General features: G+C 41.1%; 1 long non-coding RNA gene across 1 annotated transcript; it reads right to left on the bottom strand.

The window, feature by feature from the left end:
• Positions 1-1,951: 1,951 nt before the first annotated feature.
• LOC130543510 (uncharacterized) lies at positions 1,952-25,597 on the bottom strand. Its single transcript, XR_008958890.1, has 5 exons — positions 25,484-25,597; positions 24,717-24,945; positions 11,753-11,915; positions 8,808-8,969; positions 1,952-2,097 (listed from the first exon to the last, which is right to left on the bottom strand). It is a non-coding gene; the product is annotated as an uncharacterized LOC130543510 (long non-coding RNA).
• Positions 25,598-26,002: the final 405 nt, after the last annotated feature.

Below are 26,002 nucleotides of genomic sequence, written 5' to 3' on the forward strand. Positions count from 1 at the left end.
ACCACCCCAAATCAAACTACAGATTCAGTGCAATCCCCATCAAAATACCAATGACATTTTTCATAGAACTAGAACAAATAATCCTAAAATTTGTATGGTGCCACAAAAGATGCTGAATAGCCAAAGAAATCTTAAGAAAGACACACAAATCTCCCTAATTTCAAACAATACTACAAAGCTATACCAATAAAAATAGTAGGATACTGGCACAAAAGCAAACAGATAGATCAATAGAATAGAATAGAAAGCCCAGAAATAAACTCATGCACAGAAGGTCAACTAATCTATGCAAAGGAGGTAAGAATATACAATAGAGAAAAGACAATCTCTTCAATAAATGGTGTTGGGAAAACTGAACAGCCACATACAAAAGAATAAAACTGGACCACTATCTTACACCATATACAAAAACCAGTTCAAAATGGATTTAAGATTCAAATATAAGACCTGAAATCATAAAACTACTAAAAGAAAACATAGGAAGTAAGCTCTTTGACATTAGTTTTATATATATATTTTTGGAACAGTCTCCTCAGGCAAGGCTACAAAAGCTAAAATAAACAAATAGAATTACATCAAACTAAAAACCTTTTGCACCGCGAAATAAACCATCAACAAAATGAAAAGGCAACCTGAGTGGCACAAGATATTTGCAAATCATAGATCCACTAAGGGGTTAATATCCAAAATTTATAAAGAATTTATACAAGTTAATATTAAAAAAAACCCCAAACAACCCAATTTAAAAATGAGCAAAAGACTTGAATATACATTTTTTCCAATGAAGATGTACAGATGGTCAACAGACACATGAAAACATGGTCAACATCACTAATCAAGGAAATGCAAATCAAAACCACAACGAGATAGTATGTCACACCTGTCAAAATGGCTAAAATCAACAACACAAGAAATAACAGGTGTTGGCAAGGATGTGGAGAAAAGGGAACCCCTGTGCATTGTTGGTGGGAACGTAAATTGGTGCAGCCACTCTAGAAAACGTTATGAGGTTCCTCAAAAAAATTAAAAGTAGAACTACCATACTACCTGGCAATTCCACTTCTAAGCATTTTTCCAAAGAAAACAAAAACAATCAAAGAGATATATGCGTCCCTACATAATGCAGTATTATTTACAATAGTCAAGACCTGGAAGAGATCTGGGGATGCCTGGGTGGCTCAGTCAGTTAATCTGCCTTTGGCTCAGGTCATGATCTCAGGGTCCTGGAATCAAGTCCCACATTGGGCTCCCCGCTCATCAGGGAGTCTGCTTCTCCCTCTCCCTCTGCCTGACACTCCCCCTGCTTGTGCTCTCTCTGTCTCTCTCTCTCTGACAAATAAATAAAATCTTTAAAAATATATTAAAAAATAAATTTAAAAAAAAGATGGAAGCAACCTAAGTGTCCATCAATAGATGAATGGATACATATATGTCATGGGATATTATTCAGCGATGAAAAAGATTAAATCTTACCATTTGGAACAACACAGATGGACCTAGAGGGTATTATGCTAAGTGAAATAAGTCATACAGACAAAGAATTCTGTATTATTTCACTTATATGTGGAACCTAAAAAAGACAAATGAACAAGCAAAACAGAAACTGACTCATAAATAGGAGAAACATACTGTTAATTACCAGAGTGGGGAGCAGTTGGGGGTTGGAGAATGGGTGAAATAAGGGGGATTAAGAGGTGCAAACTTCCAGTTACAATATAACCATGGGGATGTAATGTACAGCACAGGGAATATGTCAATAATATTATAATAACTGTATGGTAACAAGACTTATGGTGTAGGTCATTCATAATGCATAGTAATATTCAATCATTATTATGCACACCGGAAACCAATAGGATATTGTATGTCAATTATACTTCAATTAAAAAATTAATCTGATACAAAATTTCTCTCTCGTTATTAACTTGATCTGTTTGGAACTATTGGCTCATTTACACTAGGGGAAATTATTCTTCTAGACTATGTTCTGAGTAAAGGGCATATACTGAAGATTACCAGTAAAAACAGAAGTTCCAGTCTGGTTAAGCCACGGATTGGCTTCGCCTTCATCTCCACTGCTTTGCCTTTCTCAAATGTCTAAGTTGGTGAAAGAAAAGAAGATGTCATGATATGAAATGAAATAATCAAGCAAAACACTTTAAAAATAATAAAGTACCTTAGACATTAAAAGTCAAGAGTTATTTAAGGTTTCTATGCTCTTTGAAAAAGATATTCTGGACCACCAGTTGGATTCTGGGTTGAAATCTTATTATTAAATCTGGCAAGTTTGTGCTTGGCATTTTGTTTTTCTGTATCAAAGGGGGAAACTTGAATCAGATTTCTTATCTGAATGCTTTTTACAAGAAAGTTTTTACTTATGTTTTTTAAGATTTTATTTATTTATTTGAGAGAAAGAGCATGGGCAGGGGGGAGGCGGAAGGGCAGAAAGAGAAGCAGACTCACAGTTGAGCAGGGAGCCTGAAGCAGGGCTTGATCCCAGGACCCTGGGATCCTGACCTGAGCTGAAGGCAGACACTTAACCGGGTGAGCCACACAGGCTCCCAAAAGTTTTCACTTCTGAATGCCAGTAAGCTACTGACTGAAGCAAAGACTTGGGTGTGAAGAGAAACTACATTCTATTTCTATGTCTACACCTGCCACTAACTTACATATTGTTATTGGATTGACCTCTTGCTTCACCTTCTCCATCTGAAAATATGGAACTGTTTATATATAACTACCTCCTAATAATGCTATGCTCTTTAATGAGTTCCTATTTATTAAGCACTTTGTGATCATGAGATAAAAGGATTTAGAAAATACAAAACAATATAAATGTTCTTTAACTCTAAATGCCAGCAGTAACTTCATGGTTAGGCCTTTTCATCATAGTTTATATTAAACTTATTATTTATAGGGGCACCTGGGTGGCTCAGTTGGCTAAGCATCTGCCTTTAGCTCACATCATGATCCCAGGGTCCTGGGATTGAGTCCTGAGTAGGGCTCCTTGCTCAGCAGGGAGTCTGCTTCTCCCTCTGCCTGCTGCTCCCCCTGCTTGTGCTCGCTCACTCTCTCTCTGACAAATGAATAAATAAAGCTACACTTACTATTTATAAACTAATTATTTAGTAAAATATCCTTACTTGACTCTTCACTATAGTCAGAAATGTCATTCTTTCCTACTTAGGAGGGTCTCATTTTTTAGCTAAATGTTAACACTTTCCACTCTCCAAGGAATGTTCTCCATCTAGTCCGGTTCAGCATAATGCTCCTTAAACATCAGAGTTAATCTGAATATACTCAATACTAAAGTACTAAGTTATGTGGTCATGGATTTCCAGTTATGCTCTATGTAATCCTGTACATAATACCTTCTTTGATGCCATTTTAATTACTGTTTTAATTACTGTTTTAAATCTAGTGGCCAACAGTAGCTTTGGACTGCCTTAGTGGCTATGGACAAATTGTAACACATAATCTTTCTGTGTCTCTATTCTCCAAATCACAAAATAGGACTAGTACTATCATGGTGATTATTTGGTAGGAAGTTGAGAATGTTTGGTAGGAAGTTAGGAACTGCTACAATAAAATCAAATTTAAACATGCATACACAGATATGTGACCTAGAAATCTTTTTGTGAATGCTTTGATTAAAACACATGCACAGAGATTCTCCAACACTGACTTGCACAAATGATAAATGAGGATTTTAACACTTAATACTGCACTTTATAAATGACACTGAATTAACTCTCTGACCTCCACTTCCTCACCTCTTTTAAAAATCCCCTCAATCTGCTCCTCCCCTAGAATCCTCCTAATCCTCCCAAATCTAGGCTAATAAACTAGAGCTCTTCCTTTATATACCTCTACCCTAGATAGGGGCCCAGGGCAGGCTACCCCCACATGTACCCCCAGGGCATATTGATTATTTTGAATTGAAGTTACTTAGAAACAGTAGTGCAAGCACACTCAGACCCTCCTCTGTCTCCCTGAAAGCAGGAAATGAATCTCCCATATGACAAATACCCTCCCTATACTAAGAGGTAAAAAAAAAAAAAAAAAATCCTTATCACCAGAGATAGGCACTTTGAAGTGGAGAAGCCATAAAAGAAAACCTTGTTACTTTTTTCTAATCCACTAATTTGGCCCAAAATCCACTTAGAATTCCTTTCTAATTAAAAATCCCAAACACCTGTTTTCCTTATCCTGTAAATTCCCCACAAATTTATTCTCTCTTTGTCTAAAATGTACAAGAACTGCATGCCTTGGTCATTTGTTTGGGTCTCAATTTCATTATTGGGCCTCCATGTGCACGTAATGAATCTGGTTTTTTTCCTCCTGTTCATCTGTCTCATGTAAATTGAATTCTTACTCCAGCTGGAAGAACGTAAAGGGTAGAAGAAGAATTCTCCCTCCCCTACACCTAGTTCTCCCAAATACAATCCAAAGCCAATTCCAGCTCCAGAAGGTCTTCTGACTGGCCCCCTCCCCTCCATTTAGTTGCTAGTTCCCTAATGAATCCTTATGATTTCACATGGACTGCCAAAACGACCTCCTAACTAGTCTTGCTGTCAAAATCTCTGCCTCCATCAATTCACCCTCTACCCTATCTCTGCCCAAACTCTATTCTCCAGGCTTAAGACCAGCTCCTTGTTTAAAGAACAGGTATAAACACCTCTATGCCTGACATCCTGCAGACTCTGCTTTTGAAATGACTTCCTTTCCCATTTCTGAATGGTGAGATCTAACCTGACATTCAAGGCTCAACTCTAAAATGGAAATCACCCCTGGGAAGCCTTTATCCATTCAGTGGTTTTCAGTTTCCTTCACTAGAGTAAGAATTTTCAGACAGGTCAAATCAGCTCATGAAGCTTTGACCCACAGCACCAAGAACAACATAGGTGCACAACAAATATTTGTTGAACCAAATTGAACAGAATTTTTTAAAAAGTTCTTTTAAAGAATCACAAAGCATGAAATTGAGGACATCGAGTCTGGTCCCATATGTTCGGGTGGAAATTTTTCAACATTTTTTAACAACATGGCTTTGTTTCCTAATTATAAAAGTAATACATGCTCATTATAGCAAACACCATAAAAACAATGAAATCAAGATAATTTATTATTGCATCACTCAAATAACCTCTCTTAACCTTTAATGTTTTTTATAATTTATGTACTTATGGGAGATAGTCAGTTTTGTAAATTCCTTTGTTGCATGTTTACCCTATAAAATACAGATCTGGTATAACCAAAAAAATGTAAGTGACTCTTTCAACCCTTAATGAAAATTGCTGCATCCAAGATGATGAGTGAGACATAAAGAAGCCTGCTGAGGTGATGATGCCCAATGGGCAGCTAGAATCACTTACTAAATAGGGGCTCTTACTAAATGTGACTCAGATTTGTATGTCAGTAAAGCTATTTACCAATTACCATGTATTACAAATTTTCAGCATTGCTCACAAAGCCATAGGTCTACTCTACATCCTTCTAGGTTTTTTTTTTTTCTGTCCATTTTTAAACAAAATCAGAGTCACAGTGTTGTGGACTAAATTGTGCCCCATGAAATTAGAATGAGGTCATTAGAGTAGACCCTAATACAACCTAACTGGTGTTTTTCTTTTTTTTTTTTTAAACAGGTAAACTTTTCTTTTAAGATTTTATTTATTTATTTGAGAGAGAGAGAGAGCACAAGCGGGGGTGAAGGGGGGAGGGGCAGAGAGAGAGGGAAAAGCAGACTCCCCCCTGAGCATGGAGACCAAAACAGAGCTTGATCCTAGAACCCTGACATCATGACCTGAGCTGAAGACAGATGCTTAACCAACTGAGCCACCAGGTGCCCCTCTTTTTTTTTTTTAAGATGTATTTATTTATTTGAGAGAGAGAGAGCACGAGTGGGAGTGCCAGAGGGAGAGGGAGAGAGACAAACCCAAGCAGACTACCCACAGAGTGCAGAGCCAAATGTGGGGTGCAATCTCACAACTATCGTGACCTGACTGAAAACCAAGAGTCAGAGGCTTAACCGACTGGGAAACCCAGGCATCCCTTACTGGTGTTTTTCTAAGAAGAAATTAGGACATACAATGAGAGACACCAGGGAAAGGCCAATGTGAAGATGGAGGGGAAGGGAACCATTTGTGAGCCAAGAGAATGGCCTCAGAAGAAACCAAATATGCTGACACCTTGACCTTGGACTTCTAGCTTCCAGAGCTGTGAGACAATTTTGTGTTGTTTGGGCACCCCAGATTGTGATATTTTGTTATGGAAGTCCTAGTAAACTAATATACATCATAAAGCACAATTTTATGTCTTGCATTTTCTTCATTTAACCCTCATATCACAAATAATTTCCCATATTATTAAATATTCTTTGGGTCATCTGGGTGGCCCAGTCAGTTGAGTATCTGACTCTTGGCTTCAGATCAGGTCATGTTCTCAGGGATGTGGGATCGAGCCCCATGTGGGGCTCAGCACTTAGTGTGAAGTCTGCTTGAATTTCTCTCTCCCTCTCCTGCTCGTGCTCACTCACTCTCTCTCTAAAATAAATAAACAAACCTTTAAGAAATATTCTTCAAAAATATGATGTTTGGTGGCTATAAAGTGTTCTACTATAGAGATGGACCAGAATTTATTTAATCATTTCCTATCACTGACATATCAGTTATTTCAGGTTTTCCCTATTATAAATAATCTGCAGTAAACATCCTTACACACAAATCTTTGTCTGCATCTCTGATAATTTTTTAGGATAGAGTTCTAGATGTGGGATTACTGGCAAAAAGCATATGAATACTTTAAGGCTATTAATTTATTGCCAAATTTTTAAAAAAAAAATTTATTTATTCATTTGAGAGAGAGAGAAACAGAGAGAGACGGAAAGCACCAGCAGGGGGAGAGGTAGAGGGAGAGGGAGAAGCAGACTCCCCGCTGAGCTGGGAGCCAGACGTGGCTCTTGATCCCAGGAAATTTTAAAGCAACTTTATCAATTTACCCTCCCATCAATGCTACATAAGAATGCCCACATTGGGGACGCCTGGCTGGCTCAGTTAGTGGAGCATGTGACTCTTGATCTCAGGGTTGTGAGCTCAAGCCCCACGTTGGGTGTAGAGATTACTTAAAAATAAAATATTTTTTAAAAAAAGAGGGGGATGCCTGGGTTGCTCAGTTGGTTAAACATCTGCCTTCGGCTCGGGTCCTGTTCCCAGGGTCCTGTGATCAAGCCCCATGATGGGCTCCCTGCTCAGTGGGGAGTCTGCTGCTTCTCCCTCTGCCCCTTCCCCCACTCATTCTCTCTCTCAAATAAATAAAATCTTAAAAAAGAGAGAGAGAGAGAATACCCACATTAGCGTACCTTAGAAAGTATTGAATAATATGATTACTTTTAAATCCTGCCAAGTCAGGTTTAAAATGAAATCTCAACGTTAGTTTATGTTTCAGATCTGTAGTTATGAGTGAGATCATGTTTATTGATGACCTGTGTATCCTTTTTTATAAATCATCTCCAGTTATTCTCCACATTTTCCAACAGGGAAATTGATGTTTTTCTTATTGATGTTCACGGGTATTTCTCCATATAGCTGCCATGCATTTCTTGCCAGAGTTAGTCCCAGGCATTTCATTTCCATGTTGTCCCTGCTTTAGTGAATGAAATTCTTTTCCATGAGAACTTCTAACTGGTTATTGCTAATATAGTAAATGGCAATCAAGTTTTTATATAGTTATCTGATCCCACCGCTCTAGTGTATTACCTTTTTGAGAAATCTGGAAGAATTTATCTATAGTGCTTCAATTAGGATTAAATGGTTATTTTTACTTTGGTCTAACTTTGACAATAAGGCAAGCTCCACTAGATTAACATAACTAATACAAGCCTAATAAAAACCTTTATCATTTTATAGTTTTTGTTAGATCCTAATTCTACACCTTAAATGGATAAGTTTTAACTGTGTGTGTACATTTATGCAGGTCACATTTCTAATTGCAAATAACATCAACATTTTCTTTTTTTCTAATGCAACAACTTTTGACACAGTGACTTGCCTTCAAATATCTGCTTCTCATAGAAAGTGTCTTTAAAAACAAAATATTCTGCATCAGTGTGTATACTGTTGACTGTTCCTTCAGCCTTCTTAAACTCTGTGCTGTGGTGGTCTGTAGGACAGGGCAGAGACTGACCGGGGCTTGCTGGACACTGCTCAGGCTAGCGTCTGAGCATCTGTGCCCTGGTGGGTGCCATGTGGGTCCAGAGTCTGGTTTTCAGCAATTTGTGTTCCAGAATTCAATTATTTCCCCTCACCTCAGGGTCATTTGTCTTCTAGAGAGTGACTCAATCAAAGTAAATCCATAGTAAAACTAATTAAGAAACTGGGATATAGTTTTTAAACGTAATTATATACTTTCAGGCCAACTTGGATATTCTTAGGGGTTGCACAGTGCCTTATTTTCCCAGAGGGAAAAATCTGCATCACAAAACCTATTACTATCAAAAGGCTGTTAGGGGATCCTAAGCCAGGTTAAGAAGGTTGAATACTCTTCAGAGAAAATGTGTTCAAGCCTATGCTACCCGGATGCCCCCTAATTCCACTGTAGAGGACACAGGCTATTATAGCAAGAATACTCGGAATCAGAAAACGGGCTTCTGTCATTTCACCATGTGTATGACCTCTTTCCAGTTACTTGCTGTCAGGAGCCTATCTGCAGGTCAGTGCTGGAGAACCAAACAGCATGTAACCCCAATCCACCCACCCCACACACTCCATCTTCCCAGCCTCACCCAGTACCTCAGCCGTGCTACAGCTTACCTCAAGTATGTTTTGGTATCACTAAAGGTATTTGGTGAAACCCTTTCTTTTTTCCTTCCTTCCTCCCTTCCTCCCTTCCTTCCTTCCTCTTAGGAAGTGGGATCTGGGTATATTTTGAGGAACGGAAACTCATTCTTCAGTAGCATCATCTCTGCGAATATTCTGGAATGAGAACATGTGTATTAGATACTAAATCAGCTTCATTTGCAGAGGGTAACATTGTCCAACCCTATCCTGAATTTTGAGAGTATGCCCTATTGGTGGCCCATGGCTCTCCCTGCCTTGTCCATCTGTACCAAGTGTCCCCAAAGTATGACTGCTCAACAAAAATCTCTTGAGTGCAGTATGCTACCTTTAGCACATATTTTTAAAACATTTTTTTTACTGTAATCAACAGTTAGAAATACATTTAATGTAATAACCCAGTACACACACATACACACAAATTGGAACAAAAGTTTAACAAAACAATATTTACTTTATAAATCACGTTCTGATCTATTTTATTTCATTTAAAAAAATAACTTGCTAATCTTAAAAATAAAGAGCCAGTGTTTTTACTGAGTAAAGCAAATGGCTTTACTCGGGGATAGCAGAGGATTGCAATTGGGGACGCACAAGCTACGGCAAAACCATAGGCAAGTCCAGAGAAGGAAACAGAGCAGCACTCTTTTATAAAGGAAAGGGGGGAGTTGGGACGGGCTGTTACAAACAGAGAGGCCGTTGAAGTAAACTGAGTTGTGACAGTCTCTCATTGCCAGGCAGGGGGAAAAACTTCTTCCTCCTGCTGGGGTAGTAAAGTGTAGGCTTCTTCCTCTTGGGCCTGAGGAGCTGAGAAGGAGTGGTAAGGCATGAGAGCTTCTCCTGCTGGTCTCCTGACTCCATTTTAAATGAGGTTCCCCTTTATTAATTTTCACAACCTGCTGGTGAAAATTCTAAATTGATTTTACAACCTACTAATGAATTTGGATTTGAGGTTTGAAAAACACTGATCCAATCCAATGCTCTCATCTTACAAGTGAAAAAACTGTTGCAGGGGAAGAGGAAATGACTGTGTTTTGACCACTCCATGAACACACACACAGTGATGGCACAATAGTGACAAGACTCCAGGCCCCTGATCCTCATCATGACCTTCCCTCAGAACTTCCTAAGACTTCTCCTGTCTTCATGTATAGAGACAAAATTACCTATTTCTATTTTAAGAGTTTTTTAAGCTTAAAATAATTAAAGCTAGAGAAAATTTAAAGTTCAGTTTCTCATTCTCATTAGTCACAGTTCAGATGCCCAATTACTACATGTGGCTGGTTAGACTCCCATATCAGACAGCACAAAAATAGAATATTTCCATCGTAACAGAAAGTTCTGTTGGACAGCCCTGATCTAAGGAGCAAGATAACAATCCCCTTCCACTCTGATACATTCAGTCAGTCTGGGCATCTCTCTTCAAATGAAACAAGGACAGAGAAAAAAAGAAAAACTAGAAGAAGATAACAACAAAGCTAAAAGACATCATTGGACAAATAATCTGAAGGATCAGAGAGATTTAGTCTGGAGAAGAGGAAAACCTAGTGTAAATGTGAAGATTATCTTCAAATATTGAAGGACTGTCATAGGGAGAAAGAATTAGCATTGTTCCATGACTTAAGGAATAGAATTAAACCCATGGGTCAGAGTTAGAGGGGGAAAAGATTCTGGTTCAACAGAAGGAGGAACTTCTTCCATGTCAGAGCTTGGACAGGGCTCAGGAGGTTAAGTGTCTGACTCTTGATTTTGGCTCAGGTCATGATCTCAGGGTTGTGAGATCAAGCCTCACATCGGGCTCCATACTGGCATGGAGCCTGCTTATGATGTTTTCTTTCCCTCTCCCTCTGCTCCTCCCCACTCCCTTTCTAAAAATAATGATAATAAAATAAAAATAATTTGGGGTGCCTAACTGGCTCAGTCAGTAGAGCATGCAACTCTCAATCTGAGTTCCTAGTTCGAGCCCCACATTGGGCATGGAGCTTACGAAGAAGAAGAAGAAGAAGAAGAAGAAGAAGAAGAAGAAGAAGAAGGAGGAGGAGGAGGAGGAGGAGGAGGAGGAGGAGGAGGAGGGAGGGGGAGGAGGAGGGAGGGGGAGAGGGAGGAGGAGGAGGAGGAGGAGGAGGAGGAGGAGAAGAAGAAGAAGAAATGTAATTGGAATTAAATGGAGCAGAGGGACAGAAAAGAAGATGCAGGAGGAAAAGGAGATCTTGAGAAAAGGAAAGACGAAGAGAAGAAGGAATTGGGATGGGGAGAAAGAATGAAGGGGCCCCTGGGTGGCTCAGTCGGTTAAGCATCTGCCTTCGGCTCAGTTCATGATCCCAGGGTCCTGGGATTGAGCCTGCGCCGGGCTCCCTGCTTGGAGGGAAGCCGCTTCTCCCTCTCCCTCTGCCCCTGCTTGTGTTCCCACTCTCGCTATGTCTCTCTCTGTCAAATAAATAAAATCTTTAAAAAAAAAAAAAGAAAAAAGAATGAGATATTTGTAAGAGGTCTGTGATAAAAGGCACAAATAGAAGCTTCATTTTTGACTCTCCCTGACTCAATAAGTGACCTAGTAAGTTTGCTTAAAAAGGAGTAAAAAAATATGAATGGGATATGTAACCAGAAAGCTTGATAAAGGGAGAGACAGAAACAGAAGAATACAATAAACACAAATTATTACTTTTTGAAATACCAAAGTGGAAAATATTTGACTACCCACAGAGCCAACAGGATTTCTTCTACTACTACCTATCCACCCTCTAGATTAAAATAATACAACTATTTTGAAATGAAGGTTGTATTGGTTTTCTATTACTACTATAACAAATAACCACAAATTTAGTGGCTTAAAACACTAGTAGCTTAAACAAATTGATTTTCTCACAACTTTGGAGGTGAGAGGTCTGAAAGGCATCTTAACTGACCTAAAATCAAGGTACCTTCAGGGCTGGTTCCTTCTGGAGACTCCAGCAGAAAAGTCTGTTCTTTGCTTCTTCCAAATTCTAGAGGCTGCCTGCATTCCTTGGCTCATGGTGACATCACTCCAATCTTTGGCTTCTGTGATCAGATCTCCTTTTCTGATTCTGACACTCCTGACTCCTCCTGTAAGGACTCTTGTGATTACTTTGGACCCATCCAAGTAATCTGGGATAATATCCCGATCTTGAAATACTTAACTTAATTACATTTGCAAAATCCTTTTTACCATGTAAGGTAACATATTCACAGGTTCTTAACCAACTAAGCTACCCAGACATCCCTAAAATATTCACAGGTTCTCAGAATCAGAATGTGGACTCCTTAGGAGGTCATTATTCTGTTTACCATAAGGATGGTAAGCATTTGCATGTAATAGTTAGAAATATTATATGAAAGTATTCAAAATTAAGGTCACTGACCCAGCATTTGTAGGACATACTCTATTAGGGAGCATGGTGGTAGAAAATGCAATGAATCAGGATGCAGAGGTCCCAGGTTCTAGTCCCACCTCTGCCATTAGCTATGACATTAGGCAAGTCGCTCCCTCTTCTCTGGAATTCCCCTTGCCTGTGAAATAAACTCTATCGTTCTCTAATGCAGAATTGTCAAATTAGTACTCTTAGCTTAATTTTTTCTTCCTTGTGAAAAAGGGCATAAATCTTTCCTGAAAGTTATCAGTTCACTCATTGTTGTTATGAAGCAAATTTTTCTCTTAATGACCAAATGGTCTGGGCTTCTAGATAAACTCAAGGGCACTTTATGAAACATGTCACTTAGTCCCTGGAATAGTGTGTGTACTTTGTGTGTGTCAATCAAGACTCTTAAGAAAACAATGCTCTGAAATTTATTAAGATAAGACCTATGAATTTTATATGAGTTCATCATCCTAGGCTTGTCCTCTCAAATAATGATTGAAACTATTATTTACACACATATATTCACTTATTCAATAAACATTCATTAGTACACCGAGTACCGCAAAGCACTGTGCCAGGCTGATTCCTAGCAACCTCGGTTCTTGATTATAATAAAGCTACTATACTTTAGTCTTACCACTCAACAAACAATTCAAAAAACATTTACAAGGAGTAAGCACAGGAAATAGGAACTCAAGTTCTCTGGCCTCAAGTAATACCATACAAATATAATATGAAGTAACATATTAAATATGCCTTAAGATCAGGATTGGTTTTTTTCCAAATTTTTCATTTTCCTTTGTATTTATAATTTTTTTAAAAGAGGAAGGGATGGGCAGAGGGAGAGAGAGAATCTTAAGCAGGCTCCACGCCCAGCGCAGAGCCCAACAGAGGGCTTGATCTCATGACCCTGAGATCATGACCTGAGCCAAAATCACAAGTCAGACACTTAACCAACTGAGCCACCCAGGCACCCCATGTATTTATAATTTATATTAAAAAAAATGTCAGCCTCCACCTCCACTCCTTTCCAGGTGCTCCTTCTTCTAGTACAGGAATATGAACGTAGACTTCTGATATTAGGTTCTGAGTATTTTTCCAGTTACAAATAGGATAATCCCTTTCTTTCATTTTTAAAAGTATGTGTGTGTTTTTCCCTTCAGGATAGGATTTTGAGGGGTTTTCTCCCCTGTTTTGTTTATCCACGTTTTCTAATTTTTCAGTAGTGAACATTTATTTATCATATAATGAAATATATCAAAATGTTTTCATGGAAAATAGATCCTTACCACTTATGATAAATTTACTGCCCAAATGATCTCTCTGTTGGAAAACCTAGAAGTACTACTTGATTTCCCCAATGGTAGTTAGTGCATGTCTATACCACCTGATAGCTTCAAGGAATAATTGTAGTCATAAAGTATTTATGAGATTGTAAGATTAAATTTTGGCTCCTCTCTGACTCATTCTGGAACTGAACAACTGTTAAACTTCTCTGCACTGTGATTTCTGGCCACATTTCACTCTGGGAGTTCTTCCCTAACCTGGCACAAATTAAGAATGATACGGGCTTTGAAGGTCAAACAGCCTTCGAAAGCTTTCTATTTATTATATTTATATCTGCTAATGGTCACTTATGATATAAAAAATTGCGGGAGTTAATTTGGCACAATTATAAATCTCTCAAAACTAGTAAGTCTCAAAACTTGACTAGCTAATTAATGTCCAAATTACATACTAAATCCTCATTGCAGCTTCCTGAAGGTCAACAGGTGAAAGACAGAAGCTAACGTAAGCACCAGCGTAAGGTTATAATTTAACCAGTGGTTCCCATTAGAGATGACCACATTCCTACACAGAAAACAAAATGTTTGTTCAACAGTTTTATCTGTTTTCTTCCATGAGATTTGAAGGGATTGACAACTGAGAGCCAGTAATGTATTATTCTAACTCCAGCTACTTTCTTTAACAAACTTCAGGATGGAGCCCAATTCACTCATAAAGCCCATCAAAGGTGGTAGTCTAATATTTGATTATACTCCTTGACTCAACCCCCGAAAGATTAAGTCACCCAAGGTTACATAGTTACAAGAAGAGGAGGGATCAGAACATAGAGTTCCCAGTCTCTGGAATAATCAAGGAGCCTTGTTTGGTGTTTTACTGAATCACACAATCCCCTTTTTAGTTTCCAGCCATGACAGTCTCCAGTTCTCACGTATCACAGCTTATTGTTTCAGTCCTTTGCTTTCTTCATTCACTCAACAGTTATTTTTGAGCACCTGCTCCTTGCCAGTCACTGTATAAAGCATTGATAGGATAACCAGCACATTATAGTGTTGTGCCATTTACAAGCCACTGTCACTAACACCATATCATTTGGTCATGTAGTGTGAATAGTGTGACCTACTCAAAGTCAGGCACTGGGACTCATTCATCATTGCATCGCCTGGGACTTAGTCTATTGCCTGCACAATGCACCAAACATGCATTGAATGGATGAATAAATGAAGGAGAAAATGAAGGGGTGAGTGAATACAGAAGGCCTCATATCTCTGGTCTATGCCATTTTTTGTTTTCATAGGATTGGCAAACATTCACTTTTCTCCTTAACTCTTTTTTCCTTTAGAAAATCTTTCTGGTTCCTACTCATTGCTTTCTCTCCTGTAGAGCAACACCTCCTAATTATGCTCAGAGGCACACCTCAGTTCCCCAGAAGTTCCTAAAACTCCTACCTGTGTTCCTTGGCCAGGACCCTTGCTATTAGCTTTCAATCTCTGGGTAAGGGGATGCAATGGATCAGTCCACCTGTTTTTAAAACTGATCAACTCTCATAAAGAGTTTAGGGGGAGAAAAATTTGGCAATTGGATTATAATACAAATTCTTGTCACTTGTCTTACTACCGTGGAAGAATAATTTAATTGGAATAAAAAGCCATGAAACTAGGTTTTCCTTGTTAGATTTAGAAACCCAGAAAGCAACAAGTCAAGAAACCTAGAAAACAATGGTGGAAACCACAAGTTAAGCTGATGTGCAGTTAGTGCTCAGGGTGAAGTCAACAGACAGAATCAGGAAGCAGATTGTGTCCAAGGATTGCTAAAAGAGTTCAAGCAATTATCTATTAGTCTCACAAACAGAAAGCCTTTTTTTTTCCTTTTTTTTTTTTTACATACCTCCAGATCACCCTAAGATTTTAAAACTTTTCAAGGCATCACCTTGAAAACAGCCCAGAAGACAGATAAGACCCCAAGAAAACGAGGCACACCTTTCCCATCTAAAGTGGCAATGGCCAACTTCTGGGGAAGGTGGCAGAGTAGGAGGATCCTAGGCTCACCTCATCCCATGGCTACACCTCGATAACACCCATATCAGTGTAAACAACCCATGGTAGGACTCACTATCCACAGCTAAATGGAGAGAAAAGGCCACATCGAAAAGGGTAAGAAGGGTAGAGATGCAGTCGGGAGCCAAACAGACCTATGGGACTGTCCACGGGGGAAGAAAACAGATATCCAGATCCAGGAGGCACAGAGAGCCCCCAGTAAAATCAACCCAAGGTGGCCTACACCAAGACACATAGTAATTGAAATGGCAGAAAAAAAAATAGAGTGATAAAGAGAGAATTTTTAAAGCACCAAGAGAAAAGAAAATAGTTACATACAAGGGAAACACAATAGGGCCATCAGCTGATTTTTCAGTGGAAACTTTGCAGGCCAGAAGGGCGTGGAATGGTATATTCAAAATGCTGAAAGAAAAAAAACCTGTAACCAAGAATACTCTATCCAGCAAGGCTATCATTCAGAAGAGAAGAGAGATAAAGAATTTCCCAGACAAACAAAAGTTAAAGGAATTCATCACCACTAAAGCAGCTCTACAAAAAATGTTAGAGGGTTCTTTGAGTGGAAAGGAAAGACTATAAGCAGGAGTAAGAAAAGTAGAAAGCACAAAAGCAGTAAAATTAAGTATATCTATAAAAATCAGTCAAGGGATTCACAAATTAACAGGATGTACAATATGATACAATATACCTAAAATGTGGGGGAAAGGAGTAAAAATTTAGTGCTTTTAGAATGGGTTCAAACTTAAGCGACCATCAACTTAATACACACTGCTATTTGCATAAGCTGATATACATAAACCTAACGGTAACCAAAAAAAAAAAAATCCAGTAATAATCAAAAATCAATAATAGACACGCAAAAAATAAAGAGAAAGGAATCCAAGTATATTGCTAAAGAAAGCCAACAAACTGTGAGAAAAAAAAGAGTAAGAGAAGAAAGGAACAGAGAACTATAAAAACAATCATAAAACAAGTAACAAAATGGCAGTAAGTACAGACCTACCAATAATTGCTTTGAATGCAAATGGACTAAGCACTCCAATCAAAAGACAGAGGTTGATGGAATGGATAAAAAGTAAAACCCACCTATATGCTGCCTACAAAAGACTTATACCACACCTAAAGATAACATGCAGTTTGAAGACGAAGGGATGGAAAAGCATTTATCATGCAAATGGCAGTAAAAAGAAAGCCAGGGTAACAATACTTATATCATACAAAATAGACTTGAAAACAAACAGTGTAAAAAGAGACCAAGAAGGACACTATTAGAACCATAAAGAGAACAACCTAACAAGAAGATATACCAATTATAAATATTTACACATCCAACATGGGAGCACCTAAACACATAGCTAATAACAAACATAAAGAAAGTAACTGACAGTAATACAATAATAGAAAGGGACTTTAACACCCCACTTAAATCAATGGATAGATCATCCAAACAGAAAACAACAAAGAAACAGTGGCTTTGAATGACACATTGGACCAGGTGGATCTAACACATATATTCAGAACATTCCATCCTCAAACAGTAGAATACATATTCTCAAGGGCACATGGAACATTCTTCAGAATAGATAACATGTTAGGCCACAAAACAAGTCTCAACATATTAAAAAAGATTAAAGTCATGGCATCCTTCCTGTCTAACCACAACACGATGAAACTGGAAATCAACCACAAGAAAAAATCTGGAAAGAACACAGATATGTGGAGGTTAAATAAGATGCTATTAAACAATGGATGGGTCAACCAAGAAATCAAAGTGCAAATCAAAAAATACACGGAGAGAAATGAAAATGAAAACACAATGGTCCAAAATCTTTAGGATGCAGCAAATGCAGTTCTAAGAGGGAATACAGGCCTACCTCAAGAAACAAGAAAAATCTCAAATAAACAGCATAACCTTATGCCTAAAGGAATTAGGAAAAAACAAAACAAACCCCAAAACCAGTAGAAAGAAGAAAATAATAAAGATTAGAGCAGAAATAAATTAAATAGAAACTAAAAAAACAAAAATAAAAACCAATAGAACAGATCAATGAAACCAGTAGCTCGGCCTCCACCTGAGCGTGGCAGGAGGTGCGGTCAGCCCCACCCCTGCATCCTTCCCTGGACAGAAGAGAAGGTCTTTCCACTGCTTCATGACCCCGGCCCTTCCCAGTTTACCTCATCCTCTCTGCTTTGTATGACCCTATCCCTCTATTATCATTTGGATGGTTAGGTCACTGAGGAACACAAAAACACTAATTTGAAAAGATATATGCACCCTTCTGTTTACTGCAGCATTATTTACAACAGGCAAATTATGGAAGCAACCCAAATGTTCATGCGTAGATGAATGGGTATAGAAAATGTGGTAGGTGTAGGTGTGTGTGTGTGTGTGTGTGTGTGTGTGTATACATATATATTTGGTATATATATGTATACACACACACAATTTATACACACACACACCACACACACACACAATGGGATATTACTCAGCCATAAAAAAGAATGAAAGTTTGTGATTTGCAACAACACAGATGGATGGATTTAAAAGGTATAATGCTAAGTGAAATAAATCAGTCAGACAAAGACAAATATATGATTTCACTCATATGTGGAATTTAAGAAACAAAACAAATGAATAAAGAAAAAAAAGAGACAAAAAAAGACTCTTAACTACAGAGAACAAACTGATGGTTACCTGAGGGGAAGTGGGTGGGGGGATGGGTAAAATAGATGAAGGAAATTAAGAGAACACTTATCATGATGAGTGCCAAGTAACATATAGAAGTGTTGAATCACTATATTGTACACCTGAAACTAATATAACACTATATGTTAATTACACTGGAAACTTTAAAAATAAATAAAAATAAAAAATAGCCAAGAAAAGTGGCAATGGTCCAGGTCCTTTGCACACTTGTTCAACAACTATTTATTGAACATCTATTTGTCAAGCAGTCTCAAGAATATAGTGTTAAAAAAAAAAAAAAAAGACAAACAAGGACCCTTCTGGGTGGCCAGGGAAGAAGATGACACTTCACCTCAGCCCTGAAGTACATGCAGAGCTCCTTGGGCAAAAGGTTCTGGCCGGCTCCCCCAGCCAGAGACCAGAGAGGGACAGAGGGTAGGAGATGAGATCCACAATGGACGCAGATGAAGAAGGGCCTCAGGTCCGAGCAGGCAGCTGAGTTTTATTCTGAGTACAATAGAGAGCCATAAGGCGGCAAGAACTGAAGGTAAAATGGCCATCCAAAATGGCACAGAAGTTACTGACTATCCCTTTGCATCATTTCTTTGGATACCATTTTAGAGGATTAGCTAAGTCAGTACATTTCATTACTTTACTAAGCTCTTCCCTTTTGATGTAGGTTTTTCCAGGTTTTGTCCAAATTATCACATTAAATCTTCATGAAAACTTGCTCTATGTCAAAACCATCTACCGGTCTTTGACAAGAGACTTCAAAGACTTGGCCACCCCAGAGCACGACTGGGCTGTGCCTTGTTGAGATGATATTTCAATAATGCTGCGGGAGAGAGTCAAGACGAAGATCTGCTCCTGCGATATCTTTCACCACCAGGGCAAATGCATCTGCTTGTAGATTTTCACCAGGAGTAAAAGTTTATTTCCTCACTCAGCACGTAGTCATGAGCACTAGAGATATGAAAGTGGGGAGAACATAGCCCCGATTCTGTCCTTAGTGAAGTAGGATGGACTCTTGTAAGAGCTCACATCTGTTGCCCTCCTTTTAGTCACTCTCCTCTCCAGCTACACCCCTCATGTGTTTAGTCACTCTCCTCTCCAGCTACACCCCTCATGTGTTTAGTCACTCTCCTCTCCAGCTACACCCCTCATGTGTTTCTGTGATGGATAATGGAGGAGAGCTTGTGGGAGAGTCACAGGGGAAGAGGCAGAATTGTGTCCTTCAGGCAGCTCACGTCTGGTAAACGCATCCCAGAAACATTAAGCCTGAGACCAGGTGAAAATCGAGATCAAAGTTGACCGTCGGAGAAAAGAAGGCAGGCCAGGGTAGTGGCTACAAGCATGGGCTCCGGCATTATCCAGGCGAGGGCTTGGGGAGTGTTCCGCCACTAACAATGACAGGACTGCAGGCAACTTACTTAACTACTTTATGTCTTAATGTCTCACCTGTAAAATGGGAACAACAGTACCTACCTCACTGGGTTGCTGTGAGGACTAGAGGAAGTAGTATGTGAGACACCTACCTCAGAGCCTCACGGGTGGTACGTGTTCAACAATCTGTGGAGAGGGGCGCCTGGGTGGCGCAGTCGTTAAGCGTCTGCCTTCGGCCCAGGGCCTGATCCCGGCGTTCTGGGATCGAGCCCTGCATGGGGCTCCTAGCTCCTCCACTATGAGCCTGCTTCTTCCTCTCCCACCCCCCTGCTTGTGTTCCCTCTCCCGCTGGCTGTCTCTCTCTCTGTCAAACAAATATATAAAATCTTAAAAAAAAAAAAAATCTGTGGGGAATATGGCCCCAAAGAATACCGCAGAGACCCGGATGCGGAGAGAAGAGGTTGTCCCACCGCTGTGCTCTGCAGGTGGGCTGGCAAAGACCGGGCCCACAAAGCCGCCCGTGAAGGGACACGCACGCGGCCTATACCAGCTTGCACACATGCACATCAGGTCAGAAGGGAGCTAGGCAGGGTATTGGCACCAGTGGGAGCGCTGCCTTCTCAGCCCCCTCCCCCTTCCCCCGTCCCAGGAAGCACATGGAAGGTGGCGGCCGCAGCAGCCACCGGGAGATCCTGGGAAACGGGGTGTGTTTACTTGTTCTGTTAAGTTTCTGTCTCCCTCAGCCCACGAGGCCCACTCCACCCCTCCAGCCACGCAGAGGAAAACGGACACTTTAACTGGGCCTGGAGGAACACGATGCGGCCCAGAACCGGCTGCCTTCACAGCCTTTACCTGTGCCACAAAGAGTTATCCAATGCCTGGAACATTCATCCTGCTCTGAATCTGGAAGCTAGGACGACATCAAACAGGACAGGGACAAACAGAGCTTTGAGTTTTAGAGGAAGGAGGGAGGGACGAGTGACTGCGTCCTGTTGAGGGGCCTGGGGGTGCTCTATGAGACAAATGACTTCTGAGGGGATGGAAAGGGAGGGTGTGTGTAGATCACAGACACTATTACTCAAGCAGCTCAGCTAATGAGGGAGAGAGAGAGAGACTCGGGAGTGGGGGGAGGTACAGAGAAGAGAGAGAGAAGGCATTAACTAGAGAGAAGGAGGATCAGAGAGAGGAGGATGCATGTTCTTAGACCCACCTGATTTGAGCAGGGGTGCAGGCTGAGGGAGAGTGCCCGGATGGCTGACGGCGCCAGCTCCCAGAGGGGCTGTCAGGGGTCTGGACTGGCCTGAGCAGATGGGGCCGATGTGCCATGCGGAGAGGAGGTGAGATTAGTTGTAAATGTAGGTAAAACAGAGCGGGGGCAGGTTGCTCAGGTCCTTGAAGCTCCGTGGTTCAATTTTCTGGATGAAGTAGGGAGTCAGTTCCTGAGACAGAAGGAGGGTCGGTCAGGTGGAGCTTGGGGAGATTTTGCAAGAGTCACTGAAGGTTGCTGATTGGTACGGGAGACCCGGCTGCCACTGGAGACAGAGGTTGCCTTGCAGCCAGAGTCCTCACAGGTGTGCGCGGTTTCCTTCTGCAAATGAGAGAAGCCTGTGTGTCCCCATGTAGGCAGACTACAGAGTGAGCAACAGGAAGTTGTGAGAAGGGTGGTGAGGTTCAGGTCGTCAACCGTGTGGTCAAATCTGGATAGAAAAGACGGAGGTCAACAGAAGACTGACACACTCGGACAAAGTAGGGAGACAGTGAAACTGGAGGTCCCTTGGGGGACAAAGAGAAAGTGAGGGTGGAGTGAGATGAAACAGCTGGGAAAACTGTGTACTGGGATGAACAGTGTCCTCCAAAAGTCCATGTCCGCTGGAACCTCAGAATGTGACCTTATTTGGAAATAGGCTCTTTGCAGATGTTATTCGTTAAGATGAAGTCATACCGCAGGAGGGTGGGCCCTAAATCCAATGACTGTTGTCTTTATGAGAAAGCAAAGACACAGAGCTAGCCACGGGCACAGAGGAGACTGCCCTGTGAAGACAGAGGCAGACATGAGTGCTGCATCTACCGACCGAGGAATGCCCAGGATTGCTGGCAACTACCGGAAGCTGGGCAAACCGCATGGAACAGATCCTCCTTAAGAGCCTCTAAAAGGCAACTACCCTGCCAACACCTTGATTTTGGACTTCTAGCCTCCAGAACTATGAGACAACACATTTCTGTTGTTTTAAGGCACTCAGTTTGTGATAATTGTCATAGCAACTCAATGCTGTGTTAATGAAGACAGGAAGAAGGTCACGGTTTAAAAGCTGGGATTGACGATAACTGCGTCACCACTCCTACTTTTGTGCTCTGTCAGGGCAGTGAGGTTGAAGAGGGTTGGTGGATGCTAGAGAGATCCCGTGGAGGTGGTCTCAGCATGACCTTGGCAACTCAGTAGAGGATGACCGGAGGAGGGGAGAGGATGTGCACAAAATGAGCAAAAGTGACCAAGGTTTCACAGACAGTAAATGAGAGACCATCTTCCCTGATCTCCTTGCTCTGTGAACGGCACTACTATTCTCCCAGAGGAAAACAGGATATAGTCTGAGAAGATTCAGGAGTCCTGGTGTCTTCTCAGGAAAGACGTGGGGGAGGGGCCACACTACAAAGTGACGAGTAGGTTTTGATGAGGAAATGGAGGTGGTTAGACGGGATGAATCGTCAGATGTTTAGGAATGAAAGAGGAAGCTCAAGTCACACTAGTCTTTGCTGGGCTAGAAAAGACATGTCCTTTGGACATCGGTGTGGTTTGTCTGCTAAAGTTTACCTTGGATTAAGAAAAATTAATGTTACTCTCATTTTTTTCTCTCCCGCCCATATGTATGCATAGATAGAGGTATAGAATATATGTTACATAGGACCACAGGCCTGGCTATTACAACCTGGTACTTGAGTCAGCCACAGACAGTGAAACAGACTCACAAAGTGCACGCCTGTGACCATGAGTGTGTGTGTTGGGGGGGGCGGTGAGGACACAGGGAGTGATTAGAGACAGGGAGTGCCCTTTGGTACACTGGTATTGTTCTTCTAAGACTGTGGCTCCCTCCCACTGTCCCCACCCTGCCTACATGCTGGTCTCTCTCTGGAGAAGTGGGATAGTGGCTGCCTTCAAGAGGTCCTGGGCCTGGGTCTTCTCTGGTCAGCAGGGGCTGTGGCTCCAGGGGAAGCTCAGGGATTACCTCCTCCCCGGTTTCTAGATCACAGCCAAGGTGGTTCCCGCCTCTTATCTCTGCTAGATAAGGGCCCATCTCCTAAGGTTGTGTATGTCTGACTCTGACAGCAATTTGTTGTTGTTATTCTTTATTACTTCTAAGTAGGACCCCTTGGCATACGTTCCTGGCATAGAAACAAAGAGCTGGTTAAAGCTAATGCCTTGTTCTAATGGAGCCCTGGAGATCAAAGCCAGAGGATGGGGATGGGCAACTCTCTTCCAAGAGCCTGATAGGCATCTCCCTTCCAGCACAATTTTCACACTCCCCTTTCCTCTGTTTGCTCAGAAGATTCCTCACTGTAATATAGTTCTCTTGCTCCACTTGCAGTCTGATGCCAAGGGGAATTCACACTTATTTATTAAAACTTGACAAAGAACAGAGTTGAGTAGGATGAAAATTAAGAACAGAAGAATCAAATCAAAGGCATAGGTGTTTTATTATGCATTCCACCACCCACACTGACCAGTCTGACGATGAAAAGATAAGGGGTAAAGGGCTGAAGGGGAAAAGCCAGAGAAACTGGTGAAGGAAACTTTTCTTTACTAATCGTTTCTCTAGGCCACAGCTCCATCTCATCCAAATGATGGGACAACATGGGAGGGATAGAATAATATACTAGGAATACTGAAGAAATGCAAACCTTTTATTAATTCATTCAAGGTCTTGAGCACCTGCTATGTGCTGGGCATTGTGCAAGGAAGGCTCAGGGAATATGGAAAATAATAATATACAATCCTTGTTCTTGTGTAGTGGCAAGGATTAAGGATTAAGGCCTAGACAAAGCACACAGAGAAGGGAGCTGCAGATAACCTCCTGGGGAAGTTGGGAAGGCTTCAGGGAGGAGGTGATAATTCAGGTAATTCTGTGAGGTTGAGTAGGAGATCACTAAGTATTAGAAACAGGTACAGAGGGGTGCCTGGGTGGCTCAGTCATTAAGCGTCTGCCTTCGGCTCAGGGCGTGATCCCAATGTTCTGGGATCGAGCCCCACATCAGGCTCCTCTGCTGGGAGCCTGCTTCTTCCTCTCCCACTCCCCCTGCTTGTGTTCCCTCTCTCGCTGGCTGTCTCTCTTTCTGTCAAATAAATACATAAAATGTTTAAAAAAAAGAAACAGGTACAGAGTTGTAGAGAATATATTTGTTCAAGGAACATTACGAAGCTGAAGCTTGAGGTAATTCAGGCAGTGGTAGGGGATGGGGCCAGAGAGGCAAGCCGGGAACATACTCTGAAGAGCCTGTTCTACCACACAAGAAATTCGGATTTTATGTAAAGGGAGCTCTGCGGGGAGTATTTAAGTAGGAGAGCTGCTTGGTGAGACTTTCCTTTTAAAATGGTAGATCAGATGGCGTGCCTGGCTGGCTCAGTCTATAGAACACTAACTCTTGATCTCAGGGTCGAGAGTTCAAGCCCCACGTTGGGCATAGAGCATACTTAAAAATTAAAAATGAATTAAAAATAAAATGATGGATTGGACTAAAGGCTGGGAGACTTCAAGGCTGGTGAGCTGGGAGACCCCTGGGTGAGTGGGAGTGCTCTTAACAAGAGTACGCGGCAGCCAGTAGGCTTGTTGGCGGGGAGCTGTAGGTACAATTCAAACCCACTGAATGCACTAGGTGCTCTCGGGTGCAGCTGACAATATGAGACGGTTGAGGTAAGGACTTTTAGCACAGGCAGGGACAGGCCTACAGGTGGAGACCCACCGGAGGTGGAGAATCAAAATGGACACTGGTAGACAGTATAGAGGGTAAGTATGAAATTATGAGCGACAAACTACAAAGAACTTAGAATCTGAGTCAGTGATCCAAGGAGGAGAGCACTGTAGACAGAGAGAGCTTTAAGGAGTACCTGTGTCTAGCCAGGAACGCCTGACTCTCCCACACTGGATGAAGTTGATGAAGATGAAGAAAATTCCTCAGGGGAAGGCTGCTGAAATCTTCCTGTCTTGTCTTTGTTTGGCCCTGCCCTCTGCCTCTCACCTCGGCCTCCTCTCTAGTCCATGTCGAACCCTTCACGCCACAAGGGGAGACAAGACCATGTGGACAGGTCAGCCCTCGGACAGCTCAGTTGCTGCCACCTGGCAATGAAAAGCAATTTATTTTCTCAGTTATAAGATTTGTTTATTTTTTTGCCATTATGAAATAAAACATACCAAAAAAGTTGGAAATAATGGAAAAAAGAGAGAATACCTCTAGTTTCAGAAACCTCCTTCCAGTCTTTTTCTACATACATAGGGATACTGCTTATTGTTACTTTTGTTTGTTTTATACATACCCATAATGGTTTATTTAAAATATTTTAAACATGTTATCATACATGTTTCATAAATATCACTTTCAGGGGCTGCATAGATTGCTTTGATTGGAAATAATTTATTTCAATAGGTTAAAACACATACGTGGTAAAAAAAAAAATTCAAAATGCAGAAAGGATATACATGAAAAATTAGTTTCTCCCATGCCTATATCCCAGCCACCCAGTTCTCTCAAACATAATACCAGTTCTAGTCTGTTGTGTGTTCTCCCAGAGATAGTCTACATATATTCAAATATGCATTTACAAATAAATAACCTTCCATCTTCTCCCCCTGAGGTTAGCTAGCATATTATACATACCGTCTACACTTTGCTTTTTTCACTCATCGGTGTTTCTTGGAACTTTTTCCAGGCTGCCAAATTAAAGCTGCCTTGTTTTTTTTACTGGCAAAGGAATTTCTTAGCAGGCAACAAATACGGTGGCTCTCTCAAGAGTGGCCGGACCCTCCCTTGAGCCAAAGTGACAGGAAGCAATAGCCTGCCTGCCAGGTCTTGCTCATGTGAGCCAGGAATGTCAAGTCTGAGATTTCCACTCCCCACCCACAGAGTGGGGATATTCGGAAGCCCAGGAGACAGTCATGTCTGCTGTTAATAAATGAAGACAGCAAATACAGAGAAAATGAGACAGGAAGAGTGAACTTTGCTCAAGAAATGAGGTTGTTTTCTGTCTGGCGGTCACTAGCTTGTGCAAGTACGCGTGTTCCAGGAAACCTCCCCAGACCTCCCTGTCTTCAGTCGCTCCAAAGCTTCAAACGCAGATGGGCTGCTCCGACGATAGTGGGACAACGTTGCCCACAAATGTCCCCCTCCTCCTTGTCA

The sequence above is a fragment of the Ursus arctos genome, unplaced genomic scaffold (genome assembly GCF_023065955.2).
Source record: "Ursus arctos isolate Adak ecotype North America unplaced genomic scaffold, UrsArc2.0 scaffold_13, whole genome shotgun sequence".
NCBI lineage: Eukaryota > Metazoa > Chordata > Mammalia > Carnivora > Ursidae > Ursus > Ursus arctos.